A 7,439-nucleotide genomic window follows, 5' to 3' on the forward strand; every position below is an offset into this window, starting at 1 on the left:
ATGTGAGTGAAGTAAAAATGAAAAGGAGGAAAAAAGATTACAGGAAAAAAAATAAAAAGATTGTCCTCCTCCATGTGAGTGAAAAAGAAGAAAAAGATGAGAGGAAAAAAAGAAAAAAAAAAGACTGTCCTCCATGTGAGTGAAGTAAAGATGAAAAGGAGGAAAAAAGATTACAGGAAGAAAAATAAAAAAGATTGTCCTCCTCCATGTGAGTGAAAAAGAAAAAAAGATGAGAGGAAAAAAAAGAAGAAGAAAAAAAGATTGTCCTCCATGTAAGTGAAGTAAAGATGAAAAGAAGGAAAAAATATAATAGAAAAAAAATAAAAAAATGATTACCCTCCTTCATGTGCGCCAAGAAGGAAAGGGAAGCGAAAAACGTTTGCATTTGATAAGGAAAAGAAGTTAGAAAATACGGAAAAATAAAGTGTACAGAGAATTAGATGGATCCGAGAGGAGGAGAAAGAACATGAAAAAGAGTAGTAAATATGAGACTCAAATTAATCACAAACTTTGAATAGAGGAAGAGAAGGAGATTCTGAATATATATGTAAAGTATTATTTCCCAGCTTCTGTTAATGAGAGAGAGAGAGAGAGAGAGAGAGAGAGAGAGAGAGAGAGAGAGAGAGAGAATGAATGGAAGTAATTTAATGTATAACTAAGAGGAACAGACAATAATATTTACTGAAAGAGAAAGAGAATGAAGGAAAGTTAGATAGAATAAAAATATATTAATGTAACAAGATGAATAGATAATTACTGAAAGACAAAGAGGGAAAATGAAATAGAGGAAATAGGTAGTTTATTAGAAGAGAGAAAGAGAGGGTGAAAGAGAGAATAAGTGAGATAGAAGAAAAAATAGATAATGTTTGCTGAGAGAGAGAGAGAGAGAGAGAGAGAGAGAGAGAGAGAGAATGGAATAAAGAATGACAGAAGATAAATATTTTAGTGTAACCATAATGAATAAACGAAAACAATACCTGTGTGAATATTCTGCCCTCACAATACCTCTAACATTCTAACTATATAAACAATCAATCAATCAATCATAACCATTATTTAAAAGGCCCCAAAAGATTATACATCGACAATCTATCTTTGAAATAGAAACAATAATACCTGGGTGAATAGTCTCCCCTCACAATACCTCTAAACATTTTAACTATACTTTAATCAATCAATCAAACTGTAGTAATAGTAACCCCGAAGGAAAAACGCAATCCACAATGACGTAATACCATCATCATCATCAGCAGCAATAACCACGTGGGAGGAGTGCCCAAGTGACCTCAACCGGTGCCCGCGAGGCTAAAAAGATAGAAATACCCGCATATCATTATTGGCGCACATTATGGCGGCACTCGGGGTGAAGAAGAACCCTCACTTTGAAATAGAACATAAAAGTAACCCCGAAGGGAACACGCAATCCACAATGACGTCACAACATCGTCATCATCAGCAATAACAACACGTGGGAGGAGGAGTTCCGAGTGACCTCAACCGGTGCCCGCGAGGTTAAAATGGACAGAAATAGCCGCATATCATTATTGGCGCACATTATGGTGGCACTCGGGGCGAAGAAGAATCCTCCCTTTACCTCTGCGACACAAAGGGAGGCGTGAAAAGGGCGCTGCAAGGGAGAATAAAAGGAGAAAGGAGTGTGGAAATGGACGAGCCTTCCCGGATCAGCTGATTGTCAAAGGTAAGGAATGGCTCTCGTGTTATTTACTATTTTTAAGGTTATTATTCACTTCCTCTTCGTGTCTTAAGGCGTAATGGTTGGTATTTATAGAAGCTTTCACCTCCCACGTCAATTATAGATTTCCAGAGGACGAAAAGGAGATCAATCTTGTTTTAATAAGTGTTTTTTTTTAGGTTCATGGTACAGAGGGTCATACTACCACCAGGGTCATTGAAAAAGATAAGTCGGTTTCTAATAGGTGTTTTTTTTAGGTTCGTTTATAGAAGGGTCAGTCTAGCACGATGGTCATAAAAAGTACCCCTGGAAATGCCAATGACTCCTACGAAAGCCTTGTCAAATGTGTTAGCTTTCAAAAGGGTCATAAAACTACCCTGGAAATGCCAATGACTCCTACGAAAGCCTTGTCAAATGTGTTAGCTTTCAAAAGGGTCATAAAACTACCCCTGGAAATGCCCCCAAAAACTATTATGAAAGCCTTGGCAAAATGTGTTAGCTTTCAAAAGGGTCATAAAACTACCCCTGGAAATGCCCCCAAAAACTCCTATGAAAGCCTTGTCAAATGTGTTAGCTTTCAAAAGGGTCATAAAACTACCCCTGGAAATGCCCCCCAAAACTATTATGAAAGCCTTGGCAAAATGTGTTAGCTTTCAAAAGGGTCATAAAACTACCCCTGGAAATGCCCCCCATAACTACTATGAAAGCCTTGGCAAAACGTGTTAGCTTCAAGAGGGGTCATAAAACTACCCTGGAAATGCCAATGACTCCTACGAAAGCCCTGTCAAATGTGTTAGCTTTAAGAGGGTCATAAAACTACCCCTGTAAATGCCCCCCAAAACTCCTATGAAAGCCTTGTCAAATGTGTATGCTTGGGTCCCGAGATGTTTAAGAATACGACTCTACGGTTTAATAAGTTTCGTTTCTATAAATTTCAAAAGTATGCTTTATCACTTTATTGGGTTGTGTTGGGTTAAGTTAAGATCGTAGAGAGAGAGAGAGAGAGAGAGAGAGAGAGAGAGAGAGAGAGTATTGGATTGAAGAGAATATGATTTATTATTAATTATTATCAGTATATAAGTGAAAAATTAAAGGCGTTTAAATTTTTACTGATCTTCTCATTACGTTTCACATTATACTGGGAAGAAAAGTGTAATATGCGAATCTCTCTCTCTCTCTCTCTCTCTCCCCTGATTACCACCTTTATAACTGTCAATATTTAAAACGCGGACTCGTAAAAATAATTATACAAAAAGGGGGACAAAAATTTTAATGGTCGATTTTTTTTTTTTTTTTTTTTTTTTTTGCGTCCAGTCAAAAGTGTGTTTAAAGATCAAGATTAGCTATGAATATTGATGAAGCGGATGACACACACACACACACACACACACACACACACACACACACACACGGACACACATGCACACACACACGCACATATACATACCCTACATGTATCATAATAGTGGCATACTTACTACGTATACATAAATACCTGCTAACATACATACATACATACATACATACATACATTAATTTTGATAGTTTCAGATGAGTAGATGTATTGATAGATAGATAGATAGATAGATAGATAGATAGATAGACAGACAGACAGTAATAGACATGCTCATACATACATACATACATACATACATACATACAAGAGAAATTCAATTAGGTTAACCCGGTATATTCATGAGCATATAACCTCAATCTATATTCAGCAACACACACACACACACACACACACACACACACACACACACACACACACACACACACACACACACACACACACTCACACAATCACACAATGCCATCATATAAATATTGTACAGATTTGAATTGTAACTATGCGGAAAATCTCTCTCTCTCTCTCTCTCTCTCTCTCTCTCTCTCTCTCTTTTTAATATTTCAACGACTTACAAAATTAATCGCTCTTGGTATAACGTAATTCTTTTTCACTAACATTCCTACTACAGCATTTTATTCAGCGTTGGGTGGGAGTGGGATGGAGAGGGTGGTGGGAGGAAGAGTGGAATGAGAGTGGACTTGTGGGTGGACAGACTGGAAGAACGAAATAATGGATGGGTGAAAAGGGAGGGGGGGGGGGGGGAGAGGGGGGTAAGAACTGGGGAAACGATGGAAGAATAAGTGGATGGAAGAGTGTGGGACGGTGTGTTGGTTGAGTGAGCGGAGGAAGGGGGGAGGACGAGAGGGAGAGAGAGAGAGTGGATGGGTGGATAAAGAGTGTGAGTGGAAGAGAGTTTGTGTGGTGGAAGGGGAGAACGAGAGGGTGGTGGAGTGGTTGAATGGAAGAATGAGGGGATGGGTGGATAGGTGGAAGAGGTGTGGAGGAGAGTGAGTGTAAGAAAAGGGATGGATGATGACGGGTGGAAGAGATTGGATGAGAGAGAGAGAGAGAGAGAGAGAGAGAGAGAGAGAGAGAGAGAGAGAGAGAGAGAGAGAGAGAGAGAGAGAGAGAGAGAGAGAGAGTGGGTATGGGTGAGTGTGGAAGGGATGGTGGATGAGGCTGGGTGGGTCTGGGTGAAAGCGGGTGACGTTTGACAGTGGAATCAGCGCGCTTGTCAAATTGAATAGTTTCCGCTTCACCAATAATATTACCGCGAAAGAAAATGGAGGAAGAGAGAGAGATGGAATGAGAAGTGGAGGAAGAGAATGAAGTATAGTGGAAGAGTAATAAGGAATGGAATAAAAAGATGATTGAAAAGGGAAACTAAATAAAGTGTAATGCAAAAGAGAATGGGAATAAAGATGGAAAAAAAAACCGAAGAATAAAAATGAATAGAAATAAATAATAGATGAGAGAGAGAGAGAGAGAGAGTAGGGTGCGTGACTGGTATAATAGGTCACGATCTTTTCACCTCCTCCTCCTTCTCCTCTTCCTCTTCCTCCTCTTCCTCCTCCTCCTCGTCTTTTTGTATGGGGAAAAAAAGGGAAAAAAAGAGAAGACGAGGGAGAATTAAGTGGCTGTTTTGAAGCTACGAGAGAGAGAGAGAGAGAGAGAGAGAGAGAGAGAGAGAGAGAGAGAGAGAGAGAGAGAGAGAGAGAGAGAGAGAGAGAGAGAGAGAGAGAGAGAGAGAGAGAGAGAGAGAGAGAGAATGTCCGATAGATATATAGACAGGACATTCTAACCCTAAGACTGACTAGTGATCCCTTTTACCTAACATATAAAGGAGGATCAGGGAAGACTCAATAGGATCAAGAACACAATACTATAGGTTCTTGTGAAGGTCCAAGTGGTTGTCTTTATTCCTTAAGGACTTACACAGCAAAACGCGCTTAGCAATACACCAAAACTCTTCAGTGGACCGTGAACGAAGGGAATTGAAGGCGTTTACAAGAGAATCGAGGAGTTATAAGAGAATTGAGGAGTTTACAAAGAGGATCAAGGAGTTTATATTGTATTACTTAGAGAATTAAGAGTTTATAAGAGGATCAAGGAGTTTATATTGGATTACTTAGAGAATTAAGGAAGTTTATAAGAGGATCAAGGAGTTTATAAGAGAATCGAGGAGTTAACAAAGAGGATCAAGGAGTTTATATTAGTTTACTTTGAGAATTAAGGAAGTTTCTAAGAGGATCAAGGAGTTTATAAGAGAATCGAGGAGTTAACAAAGAGGATCAAGGAGTTTATAAGAGAATCGAGGAGTTAACAAAGAGGATCAAGGAGTTTATATTAGATTACTTAGAGAATTAAGGAAGTTTATAAGAGGATCAATTAGTCTATAAGAGAATCAATGAGTTTACAAAGAGGATCAAGGAGTTTATATTAGTTTACTTAGAGGATTAAGGAAGCCTATTGGGGTTTACAGAGATTATCAAGGATTTTAACGGGGAATTGAAGGCGTTTTACAAGAGAATCGATGAGTTTACAAAGAGAATAAAGAGTTTACAAAGAGAATCAGCAGTTTACAAATAGAATTAATAGTTTACAAAGAGGATCAAAAGTTTACAGAGAGAGTCAAGGAGTTTACAAAGAGAATCGAGAGTTTACAAAGAGGATCAAGTGTTTACAAAGAGAATCGAGAGTTTACAAAGAGAATCAGTAGTTTACAAATATAATTAATAGTTTACAAAGAGGATCAAGAGTTTACAAAGAGAATCAGGGAGTTTACAAAGAGAATCGAGAGTTTACAAAGAGGATCAGAGAGTTTACAAAGATAATCAAGGAGTTTACAAAGAGAATCAGTAGTTTACAAAGAGGATCAAGAGTTTACAAAGAGAATCAAGGAGTATACAAATAGAATTAATAGTTTACAAAGAGGACCAAGAGTTTACAAAGAGAATCAGGGAGTTTACAAAGAGAATCAAGGAGTTTACAAAGAGAATCGATTAAGTTTACACGGAGAATCAAAAGTTTACAGAATCAAGGAAGTTTAGCCAGTTTTCAGAGGAGGTCAGTGAAGGTTACATACTCCAGGAAGGTTACAAGAGGTGAACGAAATAAAGACGAGGTGTATAAGTGTAACATCGCTTAATTAATACAACAAATCAATAAGTTTACAGTATTTAATACAACGCATCATATTAAGTTAGTGTGCACAGCTTAACACAACGAGTCAGATGGGCTTACGTAGCTTAATAAGACTGTTGATAAGTTAGTCAAATCAGCTTATATCGGTTAACACTTGGGAATCAATCTACATCAAATGAGTTTACACGGTTTAACATACAGAATCAAATAAGTTTACATCGTTTGATAATGAAGACATGTAATCAAATGAGTTTACACGATTTAACATACAGAATCAAATAAGTTTACATCGTTTGATAATGAAGACATGTAATCAAATGAGTTTACACGGTTTAACATACAGAATCAAATAAGTTTACATCGTTTGATAATGAAGACATGTAATCAAATGAGTTTACGTCGTTCATTCAACACAGGGAAGGAAATCAGTTTACATGGGTTAAGACAGATAGGATAATCGAATCAGCTTTCATAGTTTCACACGGAATCAAATCAGTTTACATCGTTTAACACACAGAATCAAATCAGTTTTCATCGTTTAACACAGAATCAAATCAGTTTACATCGTTTAACACAGGGGTTCCCAAACTGGGGTACATGTACCCCCAGGGGTACATTTGCACGTTTCAGGGGGTACATTTGGTCTGAAGGAAACAATTACTTGCACAATACATGGTGTTGTAATCTGCACTCAGATTGCACTTTTCTCATTTTCTTTGTGTTGATTAGTATATAAGACAGCGCTAAAGAGCAGTACATTTCATTATTATAAAATAAGAAACACAGGGCGGCAGTTATTTTTAATTCGTCCGCGCTCATGTTGAGTTAGTGCGATGCATTAAAATAAGAATACCTGAGTTTTGTTCATTAATGTTTTGGATAATAATAATAAAAAGGTATGTATTGTATGTGCTGGATCAAAATATCAGTTACCTTAGTAATTGCTTTATTTCTGTTTTCATCATTTAAGATGCCTATGTAATCTAAACATGAAGACTCTAATAAACTTAAAATATCAAAATATTTAAATGTCCTTTTTTACTATCAAGCTTAATTTTTAGTGTTAGGGGTACATGGGAACCTATAAAAAGAGTCTAAGGGTACTGAGGAACAAAAAGTTTAGGAACCCCTGGTTTAACACATAGAATCAAATCAGTTTTCATCGTTTAACACATAGAATCAAATCAGTTTACATCGTTTAACACACAGAATCAAATCAGTTTTCATCGTTTAACACACAGAATCAAA

The sequence above is a fragment of the Eriocheir sinensis genome, unplaced genomic scaffold (genome assembly GCF_024679095.1).
Source record: "Eriocheir sinensis breed Jianghai 21 unplaced genomic scaffold, ASM2467909v1 Scaffold17, whole genome shotgun sequence".
Taxonomy (NCBI): domain Eukaryota; kingdom Metazoa; phylum Arthropoda; class Malacostraca; order Decapoda; family Varunidae; genus Eriocheir; species Eriocheir sinensis.